Source organism: Eriocheir sinensis, chromosome 40, assembly GCF_024679095.1.
Source record: "Eriocheir sinensis breed Jianghai 21 chromosome 40, ASM2467909v1, whole genome shotgun sequence".
Classification (NCBI taxonomy): domain Eukaryota; kingdom Metazoa; phylum Arthropoda; class Malacostraca; order Decapoda; family Varunidae; genus Eriocheir; species Eriocheir sinensis.
Window position 1 is genome coordinate 14,438,919 of NC_066548.1, and position 20,873 is coordinate 14,459,791.

The 20,873-nt window shown below is 45.6% G+C and overlaps 1 long non-coding RNA gene across 1 annotated transcript in view; it reads right to left on the reverse strand.

Annotated features, from left to right (window-relative positions):
• The window catches only part of LOC127009396 (uncharacterized), a 94,429-nt gene extending 84,513 nt beyond the window's left edge, over positions 1–9,916 (reverse strand). The window contains exon 1 of the long non-coding RNA XR_007761930.1: positions 9,830–9,916. This is a non-coding gene — a long non-coding RNA (uncharacterized LOC127009396). The remainder of the gene's footprint in view (positions 1–9,829) is intronic.
• Positions 9,917–20,873: the final 10,957 nt, after the last annotated feature.

A 20,873-nucleotide genomic window follows, 5' to 3' on the forward strand; every position in this document is an offset into this window, starting at 1 on the left:
TCCTTACTAGCAGTTACTTTACTTTCTTTCATCTTGATGCTGAATGTGATTATTCGGTGATCTCTAGAACTAAAAACTAGACCACCATTTTCTTGGTTGACTAGATCAGCTGTCGTTGAAAATATAAGGTTAAGTATGTTATTTTCCCGAGTCAGTTCTTGAACGTGTTGATGTAAGTCACTTTCTAATAAATTTGAGTACAGGTAGAGCCCTGTATGAGAGTTCAACGGTTCGCCCAATCTTCTCACTGGCAAGTTGAAGTCCCCCACAATTACTGCCTCGCAACTGCTACTTGTTTCTAATACTAACTCACTTAACGCGTGGTCGATAACAAGAGTCTGCCTGGCGGTCTATAGATTAGTCCAACCACTATTTTACGAGACATTTTTAATTTCAATGAAGATCGTGTTCACATTGGTTATAATATATGTTTTCACGGATACTAAATGGAGAGAGTTGGGAGTTAACCTGTGAGGCAGGTAACTCGTCCTCCCGTGAAGCAGGAGGGTCGTTTAGAGGGGGCACAGTCTCGGTGGAGGGCCTCTCCACCATCGATGGTGGAGTCACTGCCACATTGCTAGCAACAAATTCCTGAAGGGCTTCAAACTTCTTTTCAAGATCATTGTGCTTGTTTTTCCATTCGGTCACAGCCTGCATAAGTCTTAATCTTAGAATAAAGAGGCTGGTAGTAATTAGCTGCAAATCGTCCGGAACAGATGTCACACTTAAGGAGTGTCGAAGGCATTGTAATAAACGGATGCAGGTTCACAGTTTTGGCGAAAATAAAAAAGCGCTCTCGAAATTACTTAAAGTGTGACCATATATTAAATTGAATAAAGAATGTGCATGGAATTTAGATACTGCTGTGTTAGTCGTTTCCAACACTGCGAGTTCGCTCCCACAGGGTCTTGAAAACGCCTCAAAGACCTATCGCTTTTCCTGAGCCTCGGTCACGAGAGAGACTTTCACAACCCGGAACTTTTCAGCTATTGTCCTCGTCGTTTTGTTCCATAGAACAGGGCCGGCGTAGTCACTCAGTACAAAGATGGCAAGGGAGGATAGGATCCATCAATTCGTTCTCACTTTCCGAATCGTCTAACACAACTTCGCGACCTTTGCAAGGCCATGTCAGTGGCACCTGTCATCAGGTGTTCTCCACCAATTCAAGAGAGTATTAGACGCCCTTTCAGAGAGACCAAAAAGCTGAAATATTCCTTGAGTATAAGAAAACCTCTCAGAAACTCCACCTAGAAGCCATGAGGTACAACCTCAAAGGCGCACGGAAGACATCTCTTTCAGGAGAAAAGAAGAAGAACCAGTTGCTCTGCAGAATAGGGATGGGAGTTGCGTCGTTAGAGGGGAGGGACGGTGAGCTCACACCGACTACTGGTACCCAGGGATTCTTCAGAGTAGAGGTCGCCACACTCTTCAACACCGCAGGCCTAAATAACTAGGGAACGATCCAGCTAACTAGGGCCCTGGAACTCCAGCCATTGTCTCATAAAGAGATCTTCTGCCTGCAGTCCAATCCACCACTGCTGCTGCCCAGAGGCTTCACCATGACCCTGGCACGGGAGACAGATCAGGTATTACACCTTGTCCAAGGATGACCTAAGACTATTCAAGGCATGGGAGTCTAGTTCCGTAAGAAGAAAACACTTCACCCGCATACCGGGAAGAGGAGGAGGAGGAGGAGGAGGGGGAGGAGGAGGAGGAGGAGGAGGAGGGGAAGGAGGGAGGACGGGAGAGGTGCTGAAAGTCGATGAAGAGCATTTCCATTTAATTGTAAAAACGACGCAAAAATAGATGACATGATTTTGAAGTTACGAAACATAAAAATGTGACTTTTCCCCAACAACCCTTTTGTCTCTCCCCTCACACTCTCCTACCCTTCCCTGTCCTTCTCCCCTCTCTCCCACTTCTCCTCCATCAGCCTTGCCTTTCCTCTCTCCTTCACCCCTACTACAACACCTCACTCCCTTTGCTCTCCCCTCTCCTCCTCCTCCTCCTTCCTCCTCCTCCTCCTTCCTCCTCCTCCTCCTTCTCCCCCTTTTCAAAACAAGCACTGTTTATGAGGGTAGGAGGTGGAAAGGAACAATGAACAAGAGAGAGAGAGAGAGAGAGAGAGAGAGAGAGAGAGAGAGAGAGAGAGAGAGAGAGAGAGAGAGAGAGAGAGAGAGAGCGCGCGCCTGGTGGAGATAGGAAGTGCGTGACACCGCTCCGATTGGAAGGCTAATTACCGCGGTTGTGTGATAGCTATTGCTCAGTGGAAGTGACCATTGCTGTGATAAGTGACACAAACCAAGTGAGTGAACGCTCGCCAAATATTAGTGTTTCCAAATGACAGTAGGAGTGAAAAAGTGTGAGGAAGAGAGGTGGCATAGCGACCCGAGCTGACCTGCCCGAAACCCTCCACTCGGTCGGCTGATCGAAAGGCCTAGTGGTGTCCCAGGGTTCAGACCTGGTTACTGGTGTGCTGTGTGTAGCCACCGGGCTGAGCCAATCAGAACCACATCAGAGTGCACAGACGTTCAGTGTCTCAACTTGTGTCACGTGCGGTGCCTCGACGGAGCATCGGAGTTCCGGTGTGACAACACCGCGCAGCTCCGAGAAAAGGCTGGCGTGGACCAAGGCCTACGAGAACGTGGACTCGCCTGTGACCTTCACCCAGAACCAGAAAGAAAACTCCCTCAGCAACCCTGCCCTGCCCGCCCTAACCTGGAGGAGCACGATCAACATCCTCAGGAGGGGCTGCAACTAATGGTGGGTAGACTGAGGGAGGAACTTGCGTCAACCAAGGCAGTAATTAAAGACCATAAGGAAGTGATAGAAGAACTCCCTGAAAAGAGGAGCGTGTTTGTGGAAGTACTATCCATAATGGACACTCTGATCGCTCTCATTAACAGTTATGTGGAGAAAATAGGGTGCAGATCTATTGAGTGCACTGCTAGCCCCGAGACAATGGACTTGTTGCCGGTTCTGGGAAGAGCCTAGAAATGCATTGTGCCACGTACCAATGATAACATAGTGCACATATTACGTCCTATAAATTGCTAGTTGACTGGATATTGGAGAGATATCTCAAATTCTTCTCATCTCATGGGGAGAAGCCACCATTAGCTCGTGACGTCATCAGGCTGAAGCGAAGTACAGCAGACGACAGTACCGGTGTTGTGTCCATTGTTTTTTTTATCAGCTATGGCCACTCCAGCTCCAAACTGCGCCCAACAGGTATGTTATAAGTGCTTACAGAACACCTTAAGAGTGTTGGATGTGTGTTATATTATTAAAATGGGAGTGAAATCAACCGACTCGCCTCTGCTCTGCAGAAAATAGTTGAGTTCACGATTAAAAGTTAGTCCGAGGAGGAACTAGAGAGAAAAATCAAGGTTGAATTTATATTAGTATTATGGAAACTTACCTAGCCTTCCCTAGAGAAAACAATGGCTCTGGAATGTCAGAGAGAGAGAATCAACGCCTGAAGATGAATAAGAAGAAAACGAATGCAGACCAATAATTTATAATCAGAGGACATGACAGTAGAGATAATAGTTGAGTTCACGATGAAAAGTTAGTCCGAGGGGAAACTAAAGAAAATTACTGCAGGATTCACTAGCACAGACAGAAATATCTTACATGGAGTACTTTTGTCCGTATATATATACTCTTGCACATTGGCACGAATCACCAACGACTGCGGGTTACGTCTCCAGGCATTGTTAGCCACTAGAAACATACACCACAACACGAAATCTCGGAGTAACACAAAGTTGGCGGCCTGCCGACTGCATCGTGACGTCACGACCAATCAGCACCCGTTTCCAGGTCACGTGATTTTTCCTCAACTTTAATCCATATTTTATACCACATTTACTATTTTACATGAAGAAAAAATAGTACCATAACTGAATTTAGGGCCTATTTTATCCGAACAGGCAGAAATTGAAATGAATATGTTGACCGAAAACATGTCCATTGAGAAAGAATGGAGTGAACATTTACCCACTAACGAGTCAGCCCGGGGCTGGTGGGATTCTCTCGAGACAATGGCTGAAACAGAGGGTGGGAGCTTAAGTCCCTCCTCACTTCACACTTCCCTGCCACCCCCTTCTCATACCCCTCCTCCCGCCCCTCTCTTCACCCCTGACAACTCATCCACCTCGAGCAGCCAACCACTCTCAAGCCCCCTCTACCCACACCCCGACTCCAGCCACTGCACCCCCACCCCTCACGCTCCGAGCAGCCAGACGCCAACCAACCTCCCTCCAACCAACCCCAACCACCCACCACCCACCACCAATAACTGCCCCACCACCCTTCTACCCCTTAATCAGCCACCACCAACACCCACCAACCACCCCCACCGAATCAATCCGTCCCCCACCCAAAAACCCTCCCCTCCCAACTCCCCCCACCAGAACAACATCCGCTCGTCACCCAGCCAACCCCCTCCAGAGCACAACCTCACCCACCCAGGGCCTGAACAGGCCTCACAGGTCTACCCAGAGACCACACAGGGGGGACACAGGGAGCCTCCCAAGAAGACAAAGAAAAGGAACCTGCCCAACAGGCTGAGACGCGGCTACAGTTCCACTACCATCCCACCCCTCTCTCAGAAAGCGAGGTTATGGGAGAGGACAGCGGAGCGCCCACATAAAGTAGGCGCTCGCATTGTCATCGCCAAGGGCACTCCAGTGATCAGTGCCTGAGGCGGCAAAAGTGTGAGTACTGCCAGGGCCTCTGCAATACAATGCAAACTTGTCGGGAAAAACTGGCAGACCGGAAGCACCAGGACCTGATCGAGGCTGTCAGGGCGGACAGACAGCAGACGACTGAGCTTCTTAGGGGCTCTACCTGGCGCCTTCCTCCGCCGGGCTTCAACACATCCTGGAGCGCCCCGCCTTCACCGCAACCTGTGTTCTACGTTCGCCCACACCCTCACCTACAAGGCATAAACGTTTCGCCCCTGGCCTTCCCTCCTGGGTACAGCGATGCCTTACAACGACAACCGGCAGCACAGAGGGTGCTGGGATGAGCTACGCATAATGTCGGCCAATCTGCGGGGATTCTACATGAACGTAGGCGAGATCTCGCACAGCTTCGTTCGTGTGCACAATGCTGACTTAGTGTTCGTGTCCGAGACCTTCCTGGACAATAATGTGCCCCAAAACTATGTGCGAATAAAAGGATATTCAGCCTGGGTCAGGAAGGATTGGAATACAAAGGGCGGAGGGGTTGCCCTCTGTTACAGATCATCTCTCAGTGTTGTGGTGCTGGACACGCCCATCCCCCCGGGGCTCGAGGTGTTAGTGTTTAAAGTGCTCAGTGTCGGAGGCCGCGGGACACTATTTGTCGGCTGTTACAGACCTCCATCACTGGGGCCAGCCCTGACGGCCTACCTGACTGACAACCTCGACCGCCTCATGACGGCCCACCAGTAAACATGTATACGACCAGTAGGCCTATGTGATTGTATATTATTGTATATTGCATATTACTCTATTTTTCATCAGTATTGTAGCTGAGCAGAGGGTCGGTTTTTAGATAGGACTCATCATACATCCTTTAACCGAATTGGTTGAATAACAGACAGCAAAATGAGGTGATCCATGGATTTAACTCAGAGTGGGCGCCTGTCACTAGTGGCGTCTCTCAGGGCTCGGTTCTTGGCCCAGTGCTCTTCATTATTTACATCAATGATGTGGACGTTGGAGTCAATAATCTCATTAGTAGATTTGCAGACGACACAAAGAGTGATAACTCGGTTGTTACTGACGAAGACAAACAAAGCCTTCAAGAAGATTTCCATAAAATATCAGCTTGGTCTGATAGATAAGTGCCAGGTTCTTCAAGCTGATACAAAAATAAAAGGTTCGATTACGAAATGCGTGGTGTTAAACTCAAGAGCGTTCAATGCGTTAAGGACCTGGGTGTCAAAATCGCGTCAAACCTCAAATTTTCAAAGCAATGCATCAACGCAGCAAATAAAGAGAACAGAATGCTGGGCTTCATTAAAAATAACTTTTCACTCAAAAAGAGGTAATACTCCCGCTTTACGATAATTTAGTCAGACCTTACTTTGAATACGCGGTGCAGTTTTGGTCTTCCAGCCATTTTTTTTACAGCAAAGGAAACAGTTCAAGGGCTTATAAAAAGAAAACAATGATGAAAAAAAAGCCCGCTACTCACTGGTCCTAAAAAGATTAGAGGAGTGGTAGAAAGAGAAGTCAATTTCGAGAGGAGAGGTGTCCTGATACCCTCCTCTTGAAAAAGTTCAAGTCGTAGGCAGGAGGAAATACAGATTAAGGAAGATTGTTCCAGAGTTTACCAGCGTAAGGGATGCTGGTTAATTTTTGCAAAAGGGGTTTGGACAGTATAGGGATGAGCTTGAGTAGAAAGTCGTGTGTGGCGAGGCAGCGGGAGGGGGGGAGGCATGCAGTTAGCAGGTTCAGAAGAACAGTCAGCTGAAAATATCGATAGAAAGAGAGGCAACATGGCGGCGGAATTTAAGAGGTAAAAGACTATCAGTAGGAGGAGGAGAGCTGATGAGACGAAGAGCCTTAGACTCCACTCTGTCCAGAAGAGCTGTGTGAGTGGAGGCCCCCCACACGTGAGATGCATACTCCATACGAGGGCGGACAAGGCCCCTGTATATGGGTAGCAAGTGTGCGGGGGAGAAGAACTGGCGGAGACGATATAGAACGCCCAACCTAGAGGAAACTGATTTAGTAAGAGAGGAGATGTGAAGTTTCCAGTTAAGATTTTGAGTTAAGGATAGCCCGAGGATATTTAGTGTTGAAGGTGACAGCTGACTGTTGTCGAAGAATAGGGGATAGATGTTTAGAAAATTGTGTCGAATTGATAGGTGAAGAAATTGAGTTTTTGAGGCATTGAAGGACACAAGGTTCCTTTTACCCCAATCGGAAATGATAGCGAGGTCTGGGGTTAAGCGTTCTACAGCCTCCTGTCTGGAGTCGTAATTCCTATTGAGAGGGTCTGTTATTGAAAGAAGTTGAATAATGCAGAGTGGAGTCATCAGCGTATGAGTTGATAGGACAGTTTGTAATGGAAAGAAGATCATTGATGAAAAACAGGAAGAGAGTGGGTGATAGGACAGAGGCCTGTGGAACACCACTGTTGATAGATTTATTGGAAGAGCAGTGACCGTCTACAAACCGCAGAGATAGAACGGCCGGAAAGGAAACTGGAGAAAAAGGAGCAGAAACATGGAAACATGGACTAGCAGGCAGCAGACAGCCTGTTGGCTCATTACTAGGCTGCCTGCGTTCTGTGATTTAATCAATCCGTTTGCCATAGGAGTGGCTTGCAGGGAAGGATTAAAACACTTGTGTATCTACTCTTGGGAACGTTCAATTTACTCCCGATGCAGAAAAGTGGCGATCAATGCGTTTCTTGAAGGAGTTGATGGTCTCTGCGCTAACCACTTCTGCAGGAAGGCTGTTCCAGTGGCGAACAACTCTATTCGAGAAATAACTCCAGCCGATGTCGGTATTGCATCGCCTTGCTTGAATTGTTTTTCCGTTGTTTCTTGTTCTCAGGTTAGTTTGTAGCGTGAAGAGTTTGGAGTGATCAACGTTGCTGAGCTTGTTCAGGTACTTAAAGACTTGTATCATGTCTCCCCGCAGTCGTCTTTTTTCCAACGTGAAGAGGTTGAGTCGCTCTTCATAGGACTTCGTCCTCAGTGATGGTATCATCTTCGTGGCGCGGCGCTGTACTCTCTCAAGTAATTCAATGTCTTTCCTGTAATTAGGAGACCAGAATTGCACGGCGTATTCCAGGTGGGGCCTTACCAGCGAATTATACAAGAATAACATAACTCCCGGCGTCTTGTATTCGAAGTTCCTCGCTTTGAACCCAAGCATTGTATTGGCTTTCTTAAAGGCGGACTTGCAGTGTTTTGTTTGTTTCAAGTCACTGCTGATGGTGACCCCGAGGTCTCTTTCTTCTTGCACAACATGTAGTGGTTCGCCACCCATGTGGTATGTGTGGTTGCTGTTTCTGGATCCGATATGCATTACTTTACACCTGACGCCTTTACTTGACGCCTTTCTGTGGAAGCCAAGAGGGTAGTATAGAAAGCAAAGACGTTCCAGACTCTATCGAAGGCTTTCGATACGTCTAGCGCAACTGAGAAAGTTTCACCGAAACGGCTAAGAGAGGATGACAAAGAATCAGTTAGGAGAGTAAGACGATCGCCAGTAGAAAAAACCCTTTCCGGAACCCATACTGGCGATCAGATAGAAGGTCAGAAGTGGAAAGGTGCTTTTGAATCTTCCGGTTAAGGATTGATTCAAAAGCTTTAGATAGGCAGGAAAGTAAAGCTATAGGGCGGTAGTTTGAGGGGTTGGAGCGGTCACCCTTCTTAGGCACAGGCTGTATGAAGGCATATTTCCAGTAGGAAGGAAAGGTAGATGTTGACAGGCAGAGGCGAAAGAGTTTGACCAGGCAGGGTGTAAGCACGGAGGCACAATTTTTAAAGAAAATTTAGGAGCACTCCATCAAGTCCATAAACCTTCTGTGAGTTGAGGCCGGAGATGGCATAGAAAACATCATTCCGAAAAATCATAATAAAAGACATAAAGGAGTCATAGTAGGAGGAATATGCCCAGAATCGTCCAGAGTGAGGTTGTTACAGAAAGTTTGAGCGAAGAGTACAGCCTTAGATATAGATGAAACGGCCGTCAGGGTTAAGGAGAGGAGGGAAAAATGGAGAAGTGAAATTGGTGGAGATATTTTTGGCTAGGTGCTCTCTCTCTCTCTCTCTCTCTCTCTTGCTTCTTCCCTTATGTCAACTCACTTCGTTTTCTTTTTTCTATTCCTTGTAGTTCCCATTTCTAACCTCAGGCCATTTAACAGTATCCCCTTTTTTATTAGTTTCGCTCTATGTGTCTTCTTCTTTTGTCTTCTTTACCTACTTTATACACCTCTCTTTACTCTCTACTCCAGTTTCTCATGTTTCTCTTGGATCCTCGCAATCAACTCATCTTTTTTTTCCATATTCACCTCCCTTTTTCCTTTATTTGAAAGATCATAGACATTTTTTACTCCTATTTTTTTCTCTTTTCCATCGACAAGATTTCAGATCCTCAACGCCTTTTCTTCCTCCCTGTATCCACAGAAGACCTCCCTTCCAGCCTCCACAACTCCACACCCTCCCTGCCTTCATAGAATGTCCCAATATACATGTTTTATTCCCTTCCTCCAAGGATCCTACAATTCTTTCTCTCCCTCCACAACTTTCTAATCTCCCTACTTTCATAACTCCCGTATGTCTCTTACTTCTTCACTCCCAGCATCCACCACTCCCAACTCTCAGTGCCTCCAAAGAATCTCACTGTGCTTCTTATCCTTCTTCATTCCCAGCTTCCTCTACTTTTTTTCTTCCAGACTCCATTACAACTCTCTCTACTCCCCTACTTCTTCACTTCCAGCTTCTTCAACTTCTTTCTTCCTCACTCTGCCTCCCTCTCTCTCTCTCTCTCTCTCTCTCTCTCTCTCTCTCTCCCAGCTGTCGATTCACACGCGGGTGGCTCTCCTTATACTTTCACCTGGTTGGGCTTTTTAATATAACTTCACTGAGAATTATTGAAAGGTTCTGTCCTCTCCTCTTCACACTATAAACGTTTGTCTCTCATCCTCTTCTGTTTACTGTCTGTCTGTCCAACTGTCCGTGTCTGCCTATGTCTGTGTCCCCTGCCTGTCTGTCTGTCTGTCGTTTTGTCTGTCAGCGTCCTTTCCTGTCACTCCTATGCACACACCATTCATCATTTCTGAACCGCTTCGCCCCATACCGTCTTAGCTTTCTTACCCTTTGTCTGTCTGTCTCCTCATCTTCCCTCTCTTTCTTCTTCGCTCCTCAAACTTTTCTCCTTCGTAATGGTCGAAAGATGTTTGCTGCGGAAGAGAAGAAAAAGAAATCATTTAGGCATCACAAGTCAGAATTGCATTTCCGTCTGGTTATATATAGATGAATAAAGATTTTTTTGTTAATGGAATGTTAATGGAATGGATGTCAGTGTTGTGTATTTCAGTTGTGGATTCTGTATGAGGGCAAGAATAAGTGTGATTGCATACGAAGAATAAAAGGAAAGAAGAGTAAGATGACGGTACAGTTTTCCAACCTACAACCGTTTCCTATGACTACGCTACCTTTACCTGTGACCATACAAGAAACTCAATGTTTCTTGCATCATCACCGCCAACCTTGCCCAAAGGAGTGCTGGCAAACAATGCGTCATGTCACTTTCAGACCGTTTTCTATCTTCATTACGCTTCTGTTTTTTAGTTTTCTTCTCTCCCGACCCGGCCCGCCACTCAGCTTCCTACAAATAAAAGAGTCTTCCGGAGAGTGCTTCATGTCACCCTCAGACCGTTTTCAATCTTCATTTCGCTTTGGGTTTTCAGTTTTCTTTTATTTTTGACCCACCGAACACAGACACACACACACACACACACACACACACACACACCACTCCGTGGCGCAATTGGTAGAGCGCTGCGCTGCCAGTCTTCACGGTCTGACAGGGCAGCGGTTCGAGCCCGCTCAGGGCGGATTCTTTCCGTTGACTAGGAGTGGTTACTGTCCCCCCTTGAGCAAAGGGGACAGGGTGCATGGTGTGTGAGGTCCTGGCAGTACCCAGAGATCGACGAAAAAGAGCACTTGCTCATGTCGGGAGGGTACCTCCTGGGGATTACGAGTCCAACACGTGATCAGGCCGTGGTGAATTACACACACACACACACACACACACACACACACACACACACACAAACACAAACTTTTTTTTTTTTTTTTTTGCTAGTGGACTATTTTTGAGCGGCGTTTTTTTTTTTTTTGCTAGCGGGCTTTTTTTTTTTTTGCCAGCGGGCTTTTTTGTTAACGGGCTTTTTCTATTTTTGCTAGCGAGTTTTTTCGTTTTTTTGCAAACGGACCTTTTCTTTTTTTTTTTTGAAAGCGGACTTTTTTCTTTTCTTTTTTTTGCTAGCAGGCTTTTTTTTTTGCAAGCGGAATTTTTCTTTTTTTTTGCGAGCGGGCATTTGTTTTCTGCAAGCGGCCTTTTCTTTTTTTGTTAGCGGGCTTTTTCTTTTTCTTTTTTGCTAGCGGACTTTTTCTTTTTCTTTTTTTGCTTGCGGGCTTTTTCTTTTTCTTTTTTTGCTTGCGGGCTTTTTCAATTTTTTTTCCTTTTTTGCTTGCGAGCTTTCTTGTTTGGATGTTGTTGTTTTTTGCTTATTGCTTATTGCCCTTGAGCTGCCTCCCTTGCTGTGAAAAAAGAAATCACACCCACACCCACCCACCCACACACATACACTCACACACACACATACACATACGCACACACCTACAACCAGTCCAGCGTCACCCATAACTTCGGAAAACAAGACTGCTATGCCTCGTGATTTATTTACGTCATCCGCCATCCGCCTCCAGGGCAGTGCTCGGGGACGTGACTATTTTTGGTATCCCTTCCAGCTTCCTGCCACTCCATCCTCCCTTTTCCTTTCCCTCTATCTCTTCTATAGTTACCCCTTCCTCCCATCTCCCTTTCCCAGCATCCTCACTCGCTATTATCCCTTGAATCGCTAGTCTGCCTCCTCTCTATCCTATTCTCCTTAGCATTCTCCTTTACTCTCCTCTTTTTCCTTGGCTTTTTACTCTTCCTCCTCCTCCCTTTCCTAGCTTTCTCCCTCCCTCTCCTCACTCTTTATCACCGTTTTCGCTAGTCTGCCCCCTCTCTAACCTCTCTTTTGTGCCTTCTCCTTCTCTCTTCCCTTTCCCTTTATTCCTTCCCTCTTCCTTTTCTTAGCCTTACCCTTCCCTTTCCTGCCTTTCCTAGCCTTTTCCTTCTCTCTCCTCTCTGCCCCAGCCATTCCTATTTTTTCTCCATTTTCCAATCCCCATTTTTCTCTTTCCCTATTCATACTCTACCCTACACACTCCATCCTTCCTCACAACCAAATCACTGGACGTAGTCTATCTTGATTTCCAGAAAGCGTTTGATAAAGTCCCGCATCATAAATTACTTTACAAATTAAAGCAAATAGGTATTGACGGTCAGGTAAACCAATGGATCGCGAATTGGTTGAGCAACAGACAACAAAGAGTAGTGATTGACGGATTTAACTCAGAGTGGGCGCCGGTCACTAGTGGCGTCCCTCAGGGCTCGGTTCTTGGCCCAGTGCTCTTCATTATTTACATCAACGACGTGGATATTGGACTCAATAACCGCATTAGTAAATTTGCAGACGACACAAAGATTGGTAACTCGGTTCTCGCTGACGAAGACAGGCAAAGCCTCCAAGAGGATTTGCACAAAATTTCAGCTTGGTCGGATAGATGGGAGATGCCCTTTAACGTAGACAAGTGCCAGGTCCTTCAAGTTGGAACGAGGAATAAGAAGTTTGATTACGAAATGCGCGGCGTTAAACTCAAAAGCGTTCAATGCGTCAAGGACTTGGGGGTCAAAATAGCGTCAAACCTCAAATTCTCACAGCAATGCATCGATGCAGCAAATAAAGCGAACAGAATGTTGGGCTTCATTAAAAGAAACTTTTATTTAAGAATAAAGATGTAATACTCCCGCTCTACAACAGTTTAGTCAGACCCCACTTGGAATATGCGGTACAGTTTTGGTCTCCCCACCATGCAAAGGATATTGCTAAATTAGAAGGTGTTCAGCGTCGGGCAACGAAAATTATCCCTTCCTTGCGCAACAAATCCTACGACTTGAGAAACGTCGCCTCCGAGCAAAACTGATCGAATGTTTTAAAATACTTAATGGTTTCACGAATGTAGACAGATCAACATTGTTTATGATCGATGACACTTTGCGCACGAGGAACAATGGCGTAAAACTCAGATGTAGACAAGTAAATTCAGACTGCACCAAATTTTTCTTCACCAACGTTGTAGTGCGAGAATGGAATAAGCTCCCACCATCAGTGGTCCAGTGTAACACGATTGACTCCTTCAAAAATAAGCTCGACCGTCACTTCCTTCAACTTAATATCAACTAGAGTAGAAGTGCAACGTTTTGGAGTCTTCTGATTAATGTAAAATCACTTAGGTTTAAGGACAGACCACCAAGTCTGGACCATGGGGTCTGTGTGGTCTGATTTTCTATGTAAATCTATGTAAATAATCCGTCCTCCCTTTTCTGTCTTATCCAAAATTCTACCAGCTTTTTCTCTCCTCTCTTCCCCAGCCCTTTTATTTTTTTTTCCTCTTTCATACCATGCCCTATACACATCCCATCCTCCCTTTTACTGTTTTCTTAATCCCTTCTACCTTTCCTACCTTCTATATTCTACCGACTTTCTCCTTCTCTCTGCTCTCTGTCCCGGCCTCTTCTTATGTGTTCTCCTTATCCCAGTCTCCATATTTATCTTTTCCTTGTCCCACCTGCCCCTATACACTCCATCCTTTCCACAGTGTCTTCCCAGTTCCTTCTTCTATTCCTCCCTTCCCTTCCCCTAGATTCTACCAACTTTCATCTCTCTCCTCTCTTCCCCAGCCTTTTCCATTTTTTTTTCTCCATTTCCACAGCTGCATCTTTATCTCTCTCTGTGTCTCTCTGTCTGTCTGTCTATCTGTCTGTCTGTCTGTCTCTCTCCTTCATACCTCCTCCCTCACCACAGCTGCATCTTTATCTCTCTCTGTGTCCCTCTGTCTATCTGTCTGTCTGTCTGTCTCTCTTCTTCATACCTCCTCCCTCCCCACAGCTGCATCTTTATCTCTCTCTGTGTCCCTCTGTCTGTCTATCTGTCTGTCTCTCTGTCTCTCTCCTTCATACCTCCTCCCTCACCACAGCTGCATCTTTATCTCTCTCTGTGTCCCTCTGTCTGTCTGTCTATCTGTCTGTCCGTCTGTCTCTCTCCTTCATACCTCCTCCCTCACCACAGCTGCATCTTTATCTCTCTCTGTGTCCCTCTGTCTATCTGTCTGTCTGTCTATCTGTCTGTCTCTCTCCTTCATACCTCCTCCCTCACCACAGCTGCATCTTTATCTCTCTCTGTGTCCCTCTGTCTATCTGTCTGTCTGTCTGTCTCTCTCCTTCATACCTCCTCCCTCACCACAGCTGCATCTTTATCTCTCTCTGTGTCCCTCTGTCTGTCTGTTTATCTGTCTGTCTGTCTGTCTCTCTCCTTCATACCTCCTCCCTCACCACAGCTGCATCTTTATCTCTCTCTGTGTCCCTCTGTCTGTCTGTCTGTCTGTCTGTCTCTCTCCTTCATACCTCCTCCCTCACCACAGCTGCATCTTTATCTCTCTCTGTGTCCCTCTGTCTCTCTGTCTGTCTGTCTATCTGTCTGTCTCTCTCCTTCATACCTCCTCCCTCCCCACAGCTTCCTCTTTATCTCTCTCGGTCTCTGTCTGTCTGTCTGTCTATCTGTCTATCTGTCTGTCTCTCTCCTTCATACCTCCTCCCTCACCACAGCTGCATCTTTATCTCTCTCGGTCTCTGTCTATCTGTCTATCTGTCTGTCTCTCTCCTTCATACCTCCTCCCTCACCACAGCTTCCTCTTTATCTCTCTCGGTCTCTGTTTGTCTGTCTATCTGTCTATCTGTCTGTCTCTCTCCTTCATGTCTCCCCCCTCACCACAGCTTCCTCTATATCAACCTCTCTCTCTCTCTCTCTCTCTCTCCCCCCACCCCACCCCCCGGCAAAACACGTCTTCATCTGCGCCCTTGGAGTTGTTTCCTATCGGCAACTTTCCAACAACAACAACAACAACAACAACAACAACAACAACACCGTCATAACCACTTCCTCCCCAACCACCTCCACCACCAGTGCCAGCACCATCACCTCCACAGAGCCCTCATTTCTGGCGACACGATCCAACATGTCACGTGTACTTCTTCCCCTCTGTCTCCTCCTCCTCCTCCAGTGTTGCTGGCAGGAGGCGTCCCCCTCCCTTAGGACACCATCTATGCCGCCAATGGTCATGTCAGGCTTTATGTAGCTGTGAGGAGGAGGAGGAGGAGGAGGAGGAGAAAATGAAGGGAAAGGTGGAGGCGGAGCAGCAGGATGATGTAGATGAGGAACGATGATAATGAAAGAAAATAAAAAAGAAGAAAAAGAAGAAAAAAAAGAAGTAAAGAAAAAGAAAAAAGAAAAAAAGAAAACGAAAACGAGAAGAAGAAGAAGAAGAAGAAGAAGATGAAGGTAAATAGTTAGAGAATTACAATGAGGAAAATACAGACGAAGGACAACGAACAGAAGGCACGGGAAAATGACTGCAAGGAAAAAGGTAAAGGTAAAGTTGGGGGCATGCGCTGTAGCAGCGCGTGGCCTCGGTGCTCATCTCCGTAACATTGGCCCTTGAGCCTGTGGTGGGAGGGAGCCCATTAGCCCGGGACACAGGGCCAGTGTGACATCCGGGTTACCACAGTTTACCTTCCCCAGGTTTCCCCAGGTACCCATTTATCGACCAGCCCGAGAGGGAGGATGAACAGCTGGGTGAGCTGCACGCCGACTGCCCGGGCCGGGATTCGAACCCGGGCCAGGGGAGTAGAAGCCAGGCACGCTGACCACTAGACCCCGGAGGCATATACTGCAAAGAAAAGCTACCGGTAAAAATAATAAAAAAAAAATGATTACTCCAAGAGAACAGTTACAAACCATAACACATTACAGAAAAAAACGTCAGTAAGAAAGGAAACAAAAACTTAGAAAAAGAGAAAAAAAAAGTTAAGCTGGGCAAAAAAGCGACACAGGCGGTGGTTAGGGAGAGGGAAGTGCCAATACCAGAAGCGACTCTGACGAAGAGCCGCCGATGTGGCCGACAACCCTAGGCGGTGATGAAGTGTTCGCTCCCTCCAGGCAGCTCCGGGGAGAAGGGAAGAACGGAGGGCGAGTGTAGCAAAGTGTGGCCCGCGGAGGAGAGCGGGGCATCTGGGAGGAAGAAGGGGAAAGAGACGACCAAAATGAGGATGATGAGAATGTGGTAATATTACGCCCCCTCAGACATAACACCTGTAGTCATTGTTAGGTGGTGGGATTGATGAAAAAGTAAGAGAACATGGGCGAGTTTCGTAGTCTGAACATATGACCTGCCAGCCGGCCCCTTGCCTGCCCTGCCCAGTAATCCTTCCCCTTCGCTCTCCCTTCCCATACTCGTTCAGAGGTGGGAGACAACACACACACACACACACACACACATACACACACACACACACAAACACACACACACTCTCTCTCTCTCTCTCTCTCTCTCTCTCTCTCGTTCGCTCGCTCTCTTTGCTCTTGGCCCATTTGTTCTGATGTACACACGCCTCCACGTCAATATTTTTGTCCTAACACACGAGCGTAACACACACACACACACACACACACACGCACACACACACACACACACACACTGAAAACATATACCAACGCAATAAAAAACTGCCAACGTGGATATCTTTCTGTCGACTAGTTCCTTTTTTAGTCTTCTCTTAATTGAATTTAAAACATAAGATATATATTTATAAGTCTCACAATGGATAGAGTAAAATATTTTCATCCTCTTCTGCAGGATATACACGCGTCTTCTCTCTCTCTCTCTCTCACATTGATACACACACACACACACACACACACACACATACACACACACACACACACACACACGGTTGAGGCTGAGCACTTACACGCGAGTAATCTGAATAAAAGAACATCACACGAACCTGGTCGCCCAAACCTGCTGAGTCGAGAACATCAAACACGCGACTCTGAGATACCCTGTTTTTTGTTATCCCTATAGAGAGAGAGAGAGAGAGAGAGAGAGAGAGAGAGAGAGAGAGAGAGAGAGAGAGAGAGAGAGAGAGAGAGAGAGAGAGAGATATATATAGATAGATATATATATATATATATATATATATATATATATATATATATAAAAATAAATATATACAAACTCAAATACATATATCGAAGTAAATCAATCTTTAACGCCATCTCTCTCTCTCTGTCTGTCTGTCTGTCTGTCTGTCTGTCTGTCTGTCTGTCTGTCTCTCTCTCTCTTTGGCCGCATATAATATATAATTAAACGCCGTTGAGTGTGAATCGTTAATTAACTTTCACTCCAGTTGCTTCATCTCTACCCTCCTTCTACTATTTTTCTAACCTTCTCATTCCTCATCTCCTTTCCCCTCCTTTTCTTCTCCTTTATCCAATCTTTTCATTCCCCATATCCTTTTTTTTTCGTTTCTACTTCTTTAACCATCTTTTCCATTCCTCCTCTTTCTCTTCTTCCTTTTCTGCTTCCGTATCTAACACTCATTCTTCAACCTACTTTTCTTCCTTTTCTGCTTCCGTATCTAACACTCATTCTTCAACCTACTTTTCTTCCTTTTCTGCTTATTTGCCTAATCTTTTCATTCTTCAACTCCTTTTTTTTTCGTTTCTGTCGCTTCACCTAACCACTTTTCTTCTCCTTCTCCCCTTTCATCTTCTCCATTCATTTAGCTGTTTTGTTTTATTCCTTTTTTACTCATCTTCATTATCTCTTCTTTGTTTACCTCCCTTTTATCATCATTCAGCTCTTTATCAATTCACATTCCTCCTTTAATGTACTTCGTCTCCCTGTTCTTTGTGTCTCTCGTCACCTTCACTGCCATCTGTTCCATCCTTTCATAGTCACAATACTGTAGTAGTTTATTTCTCAATTTTCTTATCTTCATTCTTTTCCTCTCTTTCACTTTCCCTCCACTTTCATCGCTTCCTTCGCTTCTTTCCTTGCGTATTTTTTTCTTTTCTTGTTCTCTTCTGTACCTGTTCATCTATCACGACGATTTATCCATCCTTTCCTTAGTCGCATACACGGTCAATATTGTTAGTGCGTTAGTTATCCTCGTATCCTTTTCCTTCTCTCCCTTTCTCCGCTCTTTCCTCAGGCTCAAAAAAGAAAAAAAAAAAACGATCAACGCGTCACTTCTTGCCTTCATTGCTTGCTCTCCTTGTCTAATTGCATTCAAACAACCGTAAAAAGAGATTAACCCACAAAGAGGACTTAAGGACTGACTGACAGACTCTCTCTCTCTCTCTCTCTCTCTCTCTCTCTCTCTCTCTCTCTCTCTCTCTCGACGAGGCTCGCTGGCTGGCACGTCCGGAGGTTAATGCACTTAGCGACTGTTGCGTTGCATTCGTTTCCTCGTGACACTCAAGGGACAGAAGCTCGTGAAAATATTGTCGTGTAGTGAAGAGGGAGGTGTATGAGGATAAAGAGGAGGTAAAATAGGAGGAGGAGAAACTGAAAATGAGCAACATAGAAATAAAGCACTAGAGCTAAATAAGTGGAGAAGAGAGAAGAGAAGGAAGAGGAGGAAAAAAAGGTTTGGTGAAGGAACAGAAACGAAAATAAAGGAAAGTTGAGGAATGAGAGGATTGGGCAAATGAGTAGAGATGAGGAAAGAGTTAGACAAAGAAGCAGAAATGGAAGAAAAAAGAGAGAGAGAGAGAGAGAGAGAGAGAGAGAGAGAGAGAGAGAGAGAGAGAGAGAGAGAGAGAGAGAGAGAGAGAGAGAGAGAGAGAGAGAGAGAGAGAGAGAGAGAGAGAGAGAGAGAGAGAGAAGCACACACACACACTCACACACACACACACACACACACACACACACATACACACACACACACACACACGCCCACCCTGAAAGCATTGATTACCCCCGGAGGGCCTTTCCTCTCCCCGCCGGCACGTAGTAATAACTCACGCCGCGATCTATTCTCTATAATTAATAACGCTCACACGGAGACTAATGAGTTGTCGGGAGCATCGGTGTGAGGAGGAGAATCGGCGCCCTCATTCTCCCCTCTTGTAGCGCGTGTTCCCCGATACCTACGCAGCATTCCGGTGGGAGACTGAGGCTCATATTATGAAACACTTCAGTGCACAGACACACACATTTGACGAGGCTTTCGAAGGGGGTTTTGGGCACTTCCTGAGGTAGTTTTTTTTTTTTTTTTCACCGTGGTGGGAGTCTGACAAGGCTTTTGTACCGTGAACTCTAATAAAACACTCGTGAGAACGCAGTTTATCTCTTTTATTTTTTGGTTGTTATAAACACTTGATGTGAGAGTCGGTAGCGTTTAAGAATATGGTTGATATATTGTATACTCCCCCGTCTTTCCATCTCAAACGGGGGAAAGATACAGTAATTCTCCTTTACTTTCGTGATGAGCAGTGAGGCAGAGAACCGCAATGTTGAATAATTAAATTCATCTGTAATAAAAAAATACGAGAAAAATCATCATCGCCTTTCTTGCAAAACGAAACCAGAACGATGAAAGCCTGGCTGGTAATCCAATTTACCTTCCGCCGTTGTTTCATTAAGCCCATGCAAAGTTAAGTGGATCATGTTTCCTGTGATATTTGGTTCACAATGATCCCATGGAGAGATTCACGTTTCGGATGTGTTAGCCTCGTATTTATTGAAAATAAAACTACAAGAAATGTTGGATAAAAATAAAACAGCCTTCGTCGAGGTTGTCTACTTCGTCCAAAGCTGCCGACGGGAAGGCTGCAATGTGTAGCTGCTACCAGAAGATATTTCTCTTGTCAGGAACAAGGGATGTTGAGGAGCAAAATAAAGATGCTGAGAAAGTTTCAAGTCTGGGATAGTCGTCTGGTAACACTGGAACGTTGATTTGAAATAATTAGAAATGTTAGTATTCAATTTCCTCCAAAACGAGGCTAACGCAGTCGAATCATATTTTAGTAGAGCATTAATATGCATTTAATGTCGCAAGAAAGCTGACTGCACTGCGCTTTGCATCAGCTTGGTGAGAGGACGGCAAAAGGAGAGTTACAGTGCCAGATGTAGGTACTCATTCTGGCATCACTTTGCGAGAAATAAAACAAGGAGCGAGAGATGTCTCTTCTCTATTATATTTTCGAAGGTTAACGTTAAAGTAGCGGGCGAACGAATTAACGAACATAACCTTATCCCTTAACAGGTCACACTTTGCTCCGGGTTACTTGTCTACAATATGAAATTACTTGATCCTTCCCCTACCCAGCCCCTTTCACGCTAATCATCGTAAGACTTGCCAACGCCTCATTTTACACGCACATGTTGCTATCGATACGGTTGTTAACACTTTTGGAGTCCTTGGTGGCAAAAGTTACTTTGAACACGTGATTCAGAAATTTTCAGCAGCTGTCCATGACCTTCCATATCGGTGTTAATGGAGCTCTATTAAAGAAAATGAGATTGCAACTCCATTAGACCAAACATCAGTAATGGACCAGGATGAACGGCTTAGCTAGCCATACATGCTTATATTCATGTTCAACGCGCTATGGTAAAAAAAAAAGTGATGATGATGATGATGATAATGTCACTTCATCACCCCACTGGATAAAAGAGCTATCGCTCCATTACACAATAATTGACCATTAACGTGCTCTCAAGCTAAGCGGAAAAGCAGCTCGGAGGATATCAGCAACAAAGCTGTGTCGAAGCTTGATGAAGAGAGATAACCTGTCTTTTGTCACGTAAAAAAAATAAACGGAATATTTTTTTTCTACAGGTGGGGTTATGCAGGAACGCGTGGCCATCAATCAATCAGTGAGGATTCCCACAGAAGCTCAGGTGTACGGAGTGTCGCGGGGTAGCACAGGTGAGTGATGGGCTTCCGTCACAACGTCGGTCCCATCATATACTACTGAGGAATAAAGCCTTAGAGACATTCAACAGCAGCGTTGTAGTTTAATGGGAACAGGCTCAGTGTGTGTGTGTGTGTGTGTGTGTGTGTGTGTGTGTGTGTGTGTGTGTGTGTGTGTGTGTGTGTGTGTGTGTGTGGTGAATTTGAGAAATCGTAATTGTGGTTTACCCCAACTATATTTTCTGTGCTTGGCATGCGAGC